This window comes from Choloepus didactylus, chromosome 9 (assembly GCF_015220235.1).
Source record: "Choloepus didactylus isolate mChoDid1 chromosome 9, mChoDid1.pri, whole genome shotgun sequence".
Lineage (NCBI taxonomy): Eukaryota > Metazoa > Chordata > Mammalia > Pilosa > Megalonychidae > Choloepus > Choloepus didactylus.
In genome coordinates this window covers 40,501,251-40,514,535 of record NC_051315.1, presented here as the reverse complement: position 1 = coordinate 40,514,535, position 13,285 = coordinate 40,501,251, and the positions used below count along the sequence as shown (strand labels likewise).

Here is a 13,285-nt window from a genome sequence, read left to right as displayed (position 1 = left end):
AATTGTTGTTTAAAGATAGCTGAATTTGTTGAAGACTGATTAATTATCTTCTGGAAGTAATCCAAGGTGTTCTGGGTGCAACTCTTTTGAAAAAAATAAAAATGACATCGCAAAATGCAAACAGCCCCGTCTGAAAAGTCAAGTTCAAGCAATGTCTAACCATCCTCTCCTCTTTGTCAAGTGCTCTCTCCTGCATTCTTGCACTGTATTGCCTCCTCCCAAATCCTTAACAGCCTACCTTAAAAATAATTGATGGGAGGATCTTAGCCTGTGACATCAACAACAAGGGCAACAACAAAGGAATGTGCTGCTGATCACAGCTGGTGTCTGCTTTTATTTCATGGGAGTCCTCTTAACTTCCTAACCCAATATTAATTGTCATCCAGAAGGGCAAGACTTCCTAAACTGGGCTGTGTGGGAAGCCCAGGATGCCCCATTCATCCCTACCCTCCCCTGCAGATAAACAGAGAACTCACTGGTTCCAAGGCTATCCATCTGGCACCTTTAAACAGCCTCCAAGTCTAAGAAAACAAACCTTTTGGAAAAAAAAAAAAAAAAAAGTTTTTTTTAAATAAGAAAGCCCAAAGGGGGCATTTTTGTTTCTGATTGCAACCACTTCAACCAGAATAAACAGCATGGGAGTTAAAAAAGAAGAGGAGTGGTGGAATGAATTAGCGGAATAAAATGCAATTAAACTGATAATATATTACAGGTATTACATATCTGTATTTACAATTTTATTTACTTTTCCTCATCACGGAAGTATATGTTGTCCTAAAATGTTCTTTGGGAAAGTTAATTTTTAGAAGAAAACCATAGATTTCTTTCTGATCACAAGAAGAAAAGAGGCTTCTCATCCGGTACGAATCAATCGGACTTTCCAAAATCTCGTCCTTTTTCCCCTCTTTGCAAAGGCAACACCATTCAATCAAAATTATGAGAATTTGCCTTCTTTTTTGCCTCCAGAGAGGGAACTTTCACAAACTCATGGTTATTCTGTATGGTGAATTTGAGTTTCTTGATTTGAGATTCCTTAACCTCTTCAAGTCTTGGTTTCTTCATCTACAAAACAGAAACAAATATTTATCCAACCAGTTATTTGCTAGGTTTATGGGAAATAACTAATGTAAACCACCTAGGATCATGCCTGATATATAGTAGATGTTCAGTACGAGATATTTTCCTCTTTATGTTCGTTTTTCAAGGTGGTAATGAATTTAATCTCAGGCTTATTATTGAAGGAGTAAAATTTTCTGCAGTATCTAATTTGTAAAGGAGAATATATAAAGACAAGATTCGTACTTCAGGTAACGGGATGATGTATTTACACAAAAGAGAACAAGCATTGATTTGCAGTTCAATGCAGGAAGCACTACTCACACCGCTTAGTATAATAGTAAGTCAGGAAGTAACCGCCACAGTTAAAGGAATCCAAAGGTATTTCCCAAACCTGCCTGATAATAAGGTCCACTTGCAGTACTTCTTAAACATACAGATTTCCAAATGCCTTCCCTGGAAATTCTAATTCAATAGGTCTGGGTGGGACCCAGGAATCTGTATGGCTAACAAAAACCCCAGGTGGTTCCTATTTCAAGCAAGTTTAGGAAACAATGACTGGGGATTGGGGAAATGACTCATCTGTAATTAAGCAATAATGCTTCTACTTAAGGAACAATGCCAAGTTATTTTAAAGCCATTGAATAATTATAGTATATACACTCTCTAAACATTGAATTAGTTATTTCAATCAGTGGAATTTTTCCTTTTAAAATATATTTACACAAATTTTCAAAATTAAAAAAATTGTTACCAGTTCTTCATATTTGCATTTGTTATGCTTTTTAGGTTTTGGAGGGGGAGAATAAAGCACCATTGGTTTCATTGTGTAGGTTGCCACAATTGATTACAGCTAGGAGGCAGATTTGTCAGGTGTCCAAATTTTGAGATGAAATTTTGGTTTTGCAGCCTCCTTCCAGCCCCCAAACTCACATTTCTATGCAAAAAAAAAGACTGAATAGATGCCAAATACTACATTATACATAGAAGAAATCAAATTGTCCAGAGCTACTAAGTGCTGCTTAGACCATTATGATTTTATGAAATTAATTTTAGTAACAAATGTTTATTGCATCGTATCATTCTAGCTGCAGTCATCTTCCATACACAATTAAGATCAAAGAAAAGTTCATTGGTACAAGGAGGGGGAGAGGGCTAGGCAGCTAATTAGTAGAACTAAAAGATCTCCCTCAAAAGATCAAGCCCTTTGCCTGCACTGTAATCACTTGTTACAAACACCTGCAGAGCTCACCCTCCTTCAAGAGAGCTGAACTCCGCAAACCTTAGCCAACTATACTCGAAAAGTGCTTACAACGGGAGCAGACAGACCTGTCTCAGGTCCAATTCTTATTGCCTGGTTGCATTGTTCTGTTGATTTTAGAGAGTGGGAGGTATTTGTTAAGATTCTAAAAGAAACAATTCGAAATACTGAATTTGAAATCTATTCCCCTTAAATCTCTATTGAATGACAATGATTAAAAATGGGAGTTCCTACACAAGGGGATCGTGAGGAATGCATAGCCCAGACTGAAGATTTCTCTGGTGATAACTATTTTTTTGTTTGTCCAGTACCCCTTCTTCTTAGAAGTACAGTCCCCCTTTTCTAGAAAGTGCCCTTCTTTCCTTTCCATCCTATTTTTAGCAAAGGAGCTGCCATATTTCCTTAGCTCTCTTGGCCACAGATGATCTGTTGAAGGATGCGATTCTAACTTAGGCTTGGCAATGATCCTTTCGCCTCTGATTTTTAGACTTTAGACTAAAAACATTAGGTTACATTTTCTCAAGTGGCTGAAACTATATGGTATAAACGCCAAATGTAGTTGATGGCAGTAGGCCCTGATATGCAGAAAGAGAAAGAGGCAGATGTAAAATGAGGCACAGAGATGGGAGATGGAGAGAAAGATCTCCCTGCGTTTCAGTCTCTAGACTGGGAAGGTGGAATTCGTTTTTATGCAAGAACAAAGCACTTGTTAAGTAGGGAAGTTTCTAAAACTAAGTCCAGTTTCCTTATCTGTAAACTAGAAGCAATAATAGTATTTACTTCAAATTATTTTTGTGAGGAATAATGGTGATAATTCATATAAATCACCAAATGGAAAGCACTCAATGAATGTCCATTTTTAGGCACTCTAAGGCATGGTGCTAAGAAACCACAAGCTGTGAGAGTGGGACCCAATATCAAAGGGCATAATGTGACAAATTTCTGGCACTGTTTACTGGCAAAATATCTCAAAATTAAAATGATACACAGCTGACTAAAATTTTAAGAAAAGTATCAGAAAAACCCCAACATGGTAAATAGAGGCCTATGATTGTTCAATCCCTTAAGAAACCCCCAGGTCAAGGTTCAAAATTAAAATAATAAATAATTTATCCTGAGTGCTAACAGAAGGTCAGGCAGGAAGCTAAGTGGTTAACATAGAATATTTTTAATACTCACAGGACCACATGAGTTTGATTCTATTCTTATTCTTATTTTATAGAAGAGGAAACTGCCGAGGGTTTGAGTGACTTGCCTACAAAGAGTTTTTAACACATCCCCAAGGGAAATCTGCCCCTCTGCTCCTGAAGGATGCAGGGTGAGAGATATACTCCCAGCAGGCAGAACTGAGGAACCCAGTCTAGGGGACCAAGGAATTCACTCCAAGACCAGGGGATTGCATTACTAAAGAGATTGTGGGGTTCTATGAACTCGCCTTCAAGTACTTGCCCAGCAAGGTACTGTTTTTCCTCTGAATGGGTGACTACTCTGTGATGCTTCTGGTTTCTCTCCTTACTGAGTGGGATTTAGCAATCTTCATCCATTAAATATAAGGTATATATGGGTGTGGTGGGGAGGGAGAGGTATTTAAAATTACCTTTTACCTCCCAGATGGTAGGGTCATGAAGCACCACACCCAGACCTAGCTGATGTGGAACTCGTGGACGAGTGGGCATTAGTGAGAAAGACTCACTAGGTGATCCAATCTCCAAACCCTACCTTACCACTTACCATCTTGGACCGCTCCTGGTACTAATTGTGTTGATTGGTCTCCCAGGAAGCAGATGTCAAGATTGAATTTGAAATGTAAGATAGTGATTGGGGGTAACATCTGTGAAAGGTAAAGGGCAGAGGGTTCAGGAATAGGGAGGTAGAACCTTTACAGTGAGATACAGGCCCGACAGTTTTGAAAGGAGAGAACAGTGGCTTTGGACATCATCTTCTAGGCCCTGGAAAGTTAGCTGGGCATGACCACGGGTGGTCATTGTTTGTAGAGGGGTGGGAGAGGTGAGGTGTTGACAGATATATGTGGGACACATATCCTTAAGAGGAGATACTCTGAGATAGTGATTATTACCAGAATAGTGTGTGTGTGCTAGGAAGCTGAGAGATGGGCTGTAGTAGATATTTATTGCTTTGCCCAGTATTTCTCTACTTCTTCTGGGAGCTGGCCTTCCTCCCTATTCCATCAATATACTATAATTCATGCAATATGTTCTTGCACAACCCAATACCACTGGACAGTTGGTTAGTTCAAGGATGGACATCCATCCCAAGGTGACCCAACTTTATATTAACCTTATATTACTGTTGCTCTGGCCATGGTCTTTGGGGTCCACAGTTGGGAACCTAACATGAGCTGAGCCGCTAAGTTCAGAGGAACTCAACTGAGGCAAGAGGAAACAGGCCACCACTTTTTCTACCCTAACAGCAATTTTGCTGCATATCATGGGGTCCTGCCAGGGTGTTAAATCCCATATCCAAGGAGAGTGCTTCAAATAAATAAACTCTTGCTTGTCTTGTCTTATATTCTAGTCCTGTTGATCAAGAACCTTCAAAATACAATCCCCAGAATCTACCCTGACTCTGGCAGTAGATGCCACTAATTCTCACAACTCCTTTGAGTGTAGTTTTCCCCTCCCTAGGCCCAGCACACCCCCAGCTTAGTTGTTCTGGGATTGAACTCTAGTTACAGGCCTCACAGTCAAGAAAGGAGAGGGACAGCCCCTGAGGGAGCACCTGTTGTCCTGTGGGAAAGAGGCCTCTGCAGTCCTTCCAACGTGAGGGACGGACGTGCTAACACTTAATAGGAAGGGGTGGGGCACCTCAGCAGGTGCTAATGTTCTCATCCTATTTTGGGAGATTTTCCATGACCAGGCCCTGATCTAGGTACAACAGACTACCTGGCTGAGAATTCCATCATCTTTGAAGGTCTGCAACCTACCTATCATATGCTGAGCTATGTTTGTTCTTCCACTGCAGGGCATAAAGACCTCTTTTTTGAGGTACCGAAGAGGCCTTCTGGATCTAACACTCATTTTGTAACTGTTCATTAACCCCTCTCAGTTTCTCATTATCCCACTATAGGGTACCAGTGCAACTTAGTAATAACCAGATAATTGTATTATCCTTGTATGCATTGTTGCTCCCGTACTTTTCAAAAGCCTGGATCATCACCAGGGCATTCCTCTCCACTAGGACATTTCCCTTAAAGTCACCAGTTTTAGCAATCGGGCTGCCACCTTGTGGCAGGGACTGTCACTCAGGATGGGATCCTCTTTGCTAATGAGATGGTAGGTGATCCAATCTCCAAACCCTACCTTACCACCTACCATGTTGGACCACTCCTGATACTAATTGTGTTGATTGGTATCCCAGGAAGTAGATGTCAAGATTGAATTTGAAATGTAAGTTAGTGATTGGGGGTAATGTCTGTGAAAGGTAAAGGGCAGAGGGTTCGGGAATAGAGAGGTAGAACCTTCACACTGAGATGCAGGCCTGACAGTTTTGAAAGGAGAGAAGGAAGGAAGGAAGATTGGGTAGGAATGGCCTCAGACTAAGAAGCAGCTCTGAAAAGTCTCAATCAGTCCAAGGAGAACGCTAGTGCCAAGATTGCCTGGGTGCTGATAGCCAGGCACTGGTACTTTCCTCAGTCATTGGCTAGGGCTGCCCAGGAAAAGGGTGGCCTAGGTTCAGACACCATGGCTGACCTGGAAGTTACTGAAGCTGGAGGCTGTCAGCTCACTGTACATCTTGCTGCTGATTGGAAAGCTCTTTCTTCAAGGGAGAGCTGAGTGACACAAATCCATAGCTTCCACAAGGCCCCTTGGGACTAAGGAGAGAGAAGGTTAGTATCTCAGGGGCAAAAGAGCAGAGGAGCCAAAATCAGGTTCTGGAGCCCAAAAGTCTAGGTTTGAATCCCACACCAGCCACGTGGCCATGAATAAGTCAACTTTCTGTGCTTCATTTTCCTTATTTGTGAAAGATTAAATGAGCTAATACATGTAAGTTTTCATTAACAGTGTGAAGCTTGAAAGCTGATGTGTGATACGTTTAGCATCTCCTACCTGACAGGATTGACCTCGCTCCTGCCCACCCCTACCCCTACCCTACATCCCTCCTGGTAACTCCTTGGAAGCTGCTGAGCTTTGGCTGCTATAACCTTGAACACTGCCTCCCCTGAATGCATCTTGTTTTGAAAAAAAGCATGCACACACAAGGTGTTTCCCCAAGACTTACAAACAAGCCACTTTTGTTCCCCAGCCATTTATAATCTATAGAGCAGTTGCCATGGGTGTGGACATACACGAGTGAGCTTCTTGCAGTCTTGCTGACTGCTGTGAGGTAGCTGCAGCTCTCTGTAAGTTAAGGTCCCCTAATAAATGCTTTTAGATTGATCACCATGGCATTTACTGCCTCTTTCTTCAGAATCTCCACTGGCCCCGTTGTAAGGTGGTTTGGGCCCATCCAAGCTGGGTCTGCCCCTATTTCTTCTTTTGGGGAGAGTCCTGCTGCTGGTTCAGCAGGATGCAACAGCTGGAGGTTCCCAGGTTTCCTGCCATATGAGCCAGAGAAGCAGAGAAAGAAGGCTGTAAGAGTTGGCACAGAAGAGGAGAAATGGCACATGCAGAGAACACTGAAAGCACTCCATTTCTGTGTCTCTTAAGGACGAGACGTACTCTTTTTCTTGATTCTGCTAGGCCTCCTAGTCCCCCAACATCCTTAAAAAAAGGTCTTCTCTTTTTGTTAAAGGTAATTTGAGTTGGGTTTTTGTGATTTGCAACAAAAGACTCCTGCCCAGTAGAGGATGTGACTATCTTAAAAAAAAAAAAAAAAAAGAAAGAAAATCTTTACCATAACTTGTATTTCCAAGCAAGTTATCTGTTTGAGAAGTTGCATTCTTATTTGAATGTTGTATTCATTACTTAGAATATTTTTGAAATTGCCTTCAGAACCTGCAACACATCTATCCCAATGTCCACCATCTGACAATGTTTTGCCCTTTGGAGGAAATCTAGTTTGATCTTTGGAAATAGCCGAATGTTATTTGAATCTGAACAATAAGGTTTACGATCTGACTGAATAAGGCTACTTTGCAACAAGATCAAGAACTTAATTGACTCAATAAAAGAGACTGTGTGAAAGTGGTTTTAGTTCAAAACCTGGTTGGAGGTGCAATTCAGAACCCCACATGCCTTCCCATAGGAAACAAAAAAAAACAGTTTCCAACAAAGGGAAAATTATGGAAGCAAATATGCACTTCTCAAGGTGATTATTTGAAGGAATAACACTCATTTAGGTAATTACACTCTTGTATGAATTGTTAATTTTTTAATTACAAAACATAACATCCACACAGCAACATTTTTAAACATATGTGCATTATAATGAGTAATTTTAAAGGAAATACCTCTGTGGTCATCATCCAAGTCAAGACATAGAACATTGGCCACCACCCTAGAAGACCCCCTTAAATCTTCCCAGTCATTATTCCATCTCTCTATCATGATTTTGTGATACTCATCTCCTTACTTTTCTGTATAATTTTACTATCTAGTTAAGTTTAGTTTGCCTATTTTTGAAATTTTTGTAAGTATAATCACACCTTAAATATTCGTTTGTGTCTTGCTTCTTCTACTCAACATTACATTGTCCTATGTAGCTGTAATTTGTATTCACTTTCATTGCTACATTGTTATTCGATGGCGGTAATATTCCACAATTTATCTGTTCTTCAGCTGAAGGACAGGTGGGTGGTTTCTAGTTAGGTGCTGTTATAACTATTGGTGCTGGAATCATTCTGTTACAATGTGCCCAGTGCCATGTTAACTGGAATCTTTTGGGTAGACTTACTGCTGGGAGCACACTGGTGGGTCACAGATCTATTTACACTCCCTCCCACAGTGTGTGGACATTCTCATTGCTCCCCATGCCTGCTGGCTCCTGGGATTGTCCAATGGATCAGACGTTGCCACTCTGATGGGTGTGTGATAGTATCTCCTGGTTTCAATTTACGTTTTCCTGATTGTAATGGGGTTGAACACCTTTAAAGTGGTGTAGGTTTTAAAGAAAATTATTCTACTACTTTTTAAGGACATACTTTAAAAATACAAGCCAAGGCAATCTAATTAGCTTTCTGGCTTTTTAAAGAATAGATGACCAAGAATATGGCTCATTGTAAGTAGGGATTGCTAAATTTGAGTTATTTTGATTACAAGTGTTCCTCCTATAATTTGAATACTCTGTGTCCTTAAAAATAAAATAAAATACGAGATAATTCACCTTTAGGCTCAGTTTTTAGAGTCACCTATGAGACTCCTAGACAGTTTTGAGAGCATTTAGAGTAGTGATTTCCAACCTGACTGATCAGAATCATCCAGACATATATTTTTAAAGTACAGATTCCTGGGTCCCAGTTCTGAATAAAAACATGAGAGTTCAGCTTATTTCAGAAGGTAGGAATTTCAGATGTGGACTTCAAGAGAGCAAGACTTCAATTATGTTCAAACCCATAATGCTGAAATATGCTTCAAGAAGTCTCTTCACCAAGAGCCCAATGTTCCCAATGCCTCTGGGGTTACTGGTCTGCATAGAATCATCTTGATCCATCAGCCTGCTTTGGTTACTTGCCAATTGTTGTCGGTGAGATGGCCACTATCATGCTGAAGGAGTTTAAAATCAGGCCAAGAAGCATATTTCCCTTCCACAGGTAGTTTTCCTTCTTCTTGCCCTCAGAATGTGGGTATGCTCCATGGTTCCATTTCAATGCTCCACTACCTTCTCTGCAGTACCCTCTTGCTTCTGCTTGCAGCCAAGTCCTGGAACTGCTTTCTGTCCCAATGGGAAGCATGTAAAGAGCTTTGGAATAGGATAGAATTACATAAAAATCAAGGTCTCCTTATTTCTAGTAATTTTGTTTTAACTTTTTATTTTGAAATCATTTCAAATTTACAGGACAGTTGCAAAAATAATACAAAACCCATACAGAGAACTCCAGATCCACCGCCACCTAGAGCCACCAACTGTAAACATTTTGCCACATATGCCATATCATTCTACCTTTCTGTCTATTGTCTATTATTTTCTACACTTAATACTTCTATGTACATTTCCCAAGAACAAGGATAATCACTTATGTAACCACTTTAAGTATGGTTTTCAAGCGCAAAAAATTTAACTTTGATATAAAGCTTACAGTCTGTATTCCAATTTTTTCATATGTTCCAATAATGTCCTTTTGCACCTTTCTTCCTCCATTATTTGATCCCCTCCAGGATCACATATTGCATTTAATTGCCATCTAGTCATTTTTTTATCTGTAATTCTTGACTGTCCTTGTTTTCTCTTGCCTTCTGCTTATTTTCAATCATTGCTTTGCCTTGACTTTTGGAAATAATATATGTTCTAACTGGGACTGTTTATTTGTCTAGCTCTAGTTACCCTTGATCACAGTCTCCCAAGAAACACTATGTTCATTCGCCCTTGAAGCCAGCATCTTCTGTTTTCCTGCCTCTGCCTTAGCCTCCTCCACTTGATCTATCATCCTGTAACCTTCATCTGCTGCTGCTTGTCATCCTGACATCAACTGCCTCATCACTTTCCTCAAGGCAGCAAATAGCGTCACTCTCCTCCCAGTTATCAAAGTTTACTCCTTGGAATTCCGCTTGACTCATCTCTCATTTTTTGTTCGCTTGACCTTTCTTTCTTGTTTTCACATATATTAGAACATCCTGCATTAGTCTAGATTACAGCTACAGCTTCCTGCTTTGAATGTCTTCTCACTCCAGAACATCCCAATAGAGAGGGACAGGAAACTTCAGCTCACATTGTAATCATGCCAATTGCCTTCTTAAGCTCCTGTTGGATCAAAGCTAAATTATTCAGCATTCATGGAACTGCAGTTTTACTGGTTTCCCACAACCTTATCCAACTCCTCCTCCCAGGTGGGGCAGTCTCCTGACCCTCCCTTAGCACGTTTCCAGGCTTCTGATCATTGCAGAGCTCACAAATGACTACTCCAAAAAAGTTTTTCCTTTTTCATCCAAAATGGATGAACCTTGAAAACATATGTTAAAGTGAGATAAAACACAAAAGGGGAAATATTGTATGATTCAACTTACATGAAATATCTGGAATAAGCAAATTCATAGAGACAGAAAGTGGATTAGACACTAACGGGGGCTGAGAGGGGAGACAGATAGAAAGTAATTGGTACCGAGTTTCTGTCTGGGGCGATGAAAAAGTTTTGGTAATGGATGGTGGTGATGGTATCACAACATTGTAAATGTAATTAATGCCACTGAATTGCACACTTAAAATAGAAAATCGTATTTTATATATTATATATATATATATATATGTCCATATAATATATATATTATATATATATCCATCCACAATAAAAATTTTTAAAAAGATTTCCTGATTAAACTTATTTCTAAGTACCACATCTTAAAAAGCAAACAAATACATGTTATTGCATTATCTTGAATATGCTCGTGTTATCCATATACTATTTATATATATTTTTTCATCTTCCCAACTTGCTTATAGGTTCTAGCTCTAGAATAAGTGCTTCACAGTGTTATTCTCAGTCCAGTTGCACTGCAATCATCTAGAGGGCCTCATGAAAATGTAGATTTTTGGCCTGATCCCCAGAATCAGAATTTCAATGAGAAGGCCTAGAAATATGCATTTTTAACATGCTACTCAGGTGATTCTTATGCCTACAGAGTTGCATAAGAATTTTAATTGCACTGGGAGAACAGATACAAGAATCATAGATTATTTTCTATAGCCCAGATACTCTCAGTTCTGTGCTTGGCACATGGAAGGTTATTACTAATTGATTGTTGAATTAAGGAATGAATACATTTAACTTTAGAAGGAATTCTAGTCACAGAATGACTAGAATGCTATGAAAGGATTTGCAGTTTTCACTAAACATGCCCATAATACCAACTTCAATTAGTATAATCCCGATACCCTCATGAGTTAAACTGCTTAAATTGCCTTTGGATTTTGCTTCTTCTGAAGATAATTTTAATTTACTTTGGTTGTGATGAAATATCATGTCAAATTTGTTCAAAACTCTAAAAGTGTTCTTAAATTCAGTCTAGCTTTTCCTCCTGGGTAGAAGCTAGAAAAGTTTCTTCCAATTATAACTGGAAAAAATGCCAAAATGATTTTATAAGCCAGGTAAATATTGTTATAGGCACTATTAAAAAGGTTTTAATGTCCTAATATATTACTAATTCAACAAATATTTACTGTACTTTAAACATTCTAGTTGTTATCACAAGAAGTACATACAAGGAACCAATGATTCCTTATTGCTCCCTGAGAATATTAATATTTTGATATTTTTACGCAATTAGATTTGGAGGCGCTTTTTGATCCCTAGACTCAGCCCAATTAAGAAGGGGTGATTCAAGGTACATACTTTGGGTTGTTGACTTTAAAAGGTGTCCAGTTCACAAAACTTCCATCAGCAAAACTCATTAACACCCAAATTTCCTCAAGTCGATGACTTTCTAAAGGATGCTGCTTTGATCTAAACTTTACTAATCTTACCTTGACTTTGAGCATATGAAAAGGGAAATAGGACAAAGGTGAAATAATTGTGAGTTTACAATACGTTATTATTTTAATCTTTACAATGACCTTGTGAGGTAGACAATGTTTCATCCCATATTATAGAAAAAGCAGTTAAGGTTACTAGATAGTTGAATAATTAGAGGGTCATTCAGCTAATAAATGGCAGGGCCACGACTCAAAATCATATTTGTTTGACTCCCCAGGCTCATGTGCTTTCTACTAAAACATCTTGCTTCCTGCTTTATTTTGCCTACTTCTTGAACATCTTTCAGTCTTCTTCCTGGGATATGGGCCTTGCCCTTGGCTGTATGTTGGTCTCCTTACTCAGAACTGGTTTCACCCAGAAGTTTCCTAATAATCAGATGCTCTATTGATTCTCTGCCACTTACCCATCCACCCTTCCACCCTCTACCTGCTTCCACTTCCTGGCCAGTCTTGCCCAGGCTTAGGTAACACAAGCCATTTGCACAACCAAAGCAATTATGTGTTCTCTGATGATTTCCCTGAGTCTTGTTATGGAAACGACATAGGTATCAGTTGGAAGCAGACTTGGCAGATTGTATTAGTTAGGGTTCTCTAAGGAAACAGAACCAACAGGAGATATCTGTAAATATAAGATTTTATAAAAGCTTCTCATGCAACTGTGGGGATGCCCAAGTCCAAATTCCATAGGGCAGGCAGCGAGCTGACAACTCCAATGAAGATCTTCAATGAACTCCCCAGGAGAGGCTGCCTAGCTGAAGAAGAAGTGAAGTTTCTCTCTCTTCTCCCTTAAAAGTCTTCAACTGATTGGATTAAACCCAGCTGATTGAATTCTCTCATTGTGAAAGACGCATCTTTCATTGACATAATCAGCCACAGATGCAATCAATTGACTGATGATTTAATAAACCAGCCTTCTGGTTTATTAACCTGCCACAAATGTCCTTGCAGTAATGGTTAGGCCAGTGCTTGCTTGACCAGACACCTGGGCACCATCACCTGGCCAAGTTGACACATGAACCTAACCATCAAACCAGCTAAATTCAAGCATATTTTATCATCTTTGTGTACTTCATAATGCTAAGCACTGTGCCACCTGTTCTGACCCAGTCTCTCTCTGCTTCTCTCTCTCGTGAGTCAAGTGTTCTAGTTTGCAAAATGGATAACCAGGGCTCAAGGTGAAACCTGTGATTGTGGTACTGCAGCCGTAGGTTAGAGTTGTGGGTGGGGAGAGTTCATTGCCCTTAATAACTGAGGCATAAAACCTGGTTTTTAACTATAAAATCTTTGTTTGAATGAAAACTTGTAAGGAAATATAAACAAATAAATCCAATGCCATCAGAGCTGCTTGCCTGAATCTAGGAAGAGGGATGGAGCAGCACCCCCAAA

The 13,285-nt window shown here is 39.6% G+C and overlaps 1 long non-coding RNA gene across 1 annotated transcript in view; it reads right to left on the bottom strand.

Annotated features, from left to right (window-relative positions):
• Positions 1-810: 810 nt before the first annotated feature.
• Positions 811-13,285, bottom strand: part of LOC119543950 — a 60,061-nt gene continuing 47,586 nt past the window's right edge. The window contains exons 2-3 of the long non-coding RNA XR_005218710.1: positions 6,028-6,149; positions 811-1,062 (exon numbers count right to left, since the gene is read on the bottom strand). This is a non-coding gene — a long non-coding RNA (uncharacterized LOC119543950). The remainder of the gene's footprint in view (positions 1,063-6,027; positions 6,150-13,285) is intronic.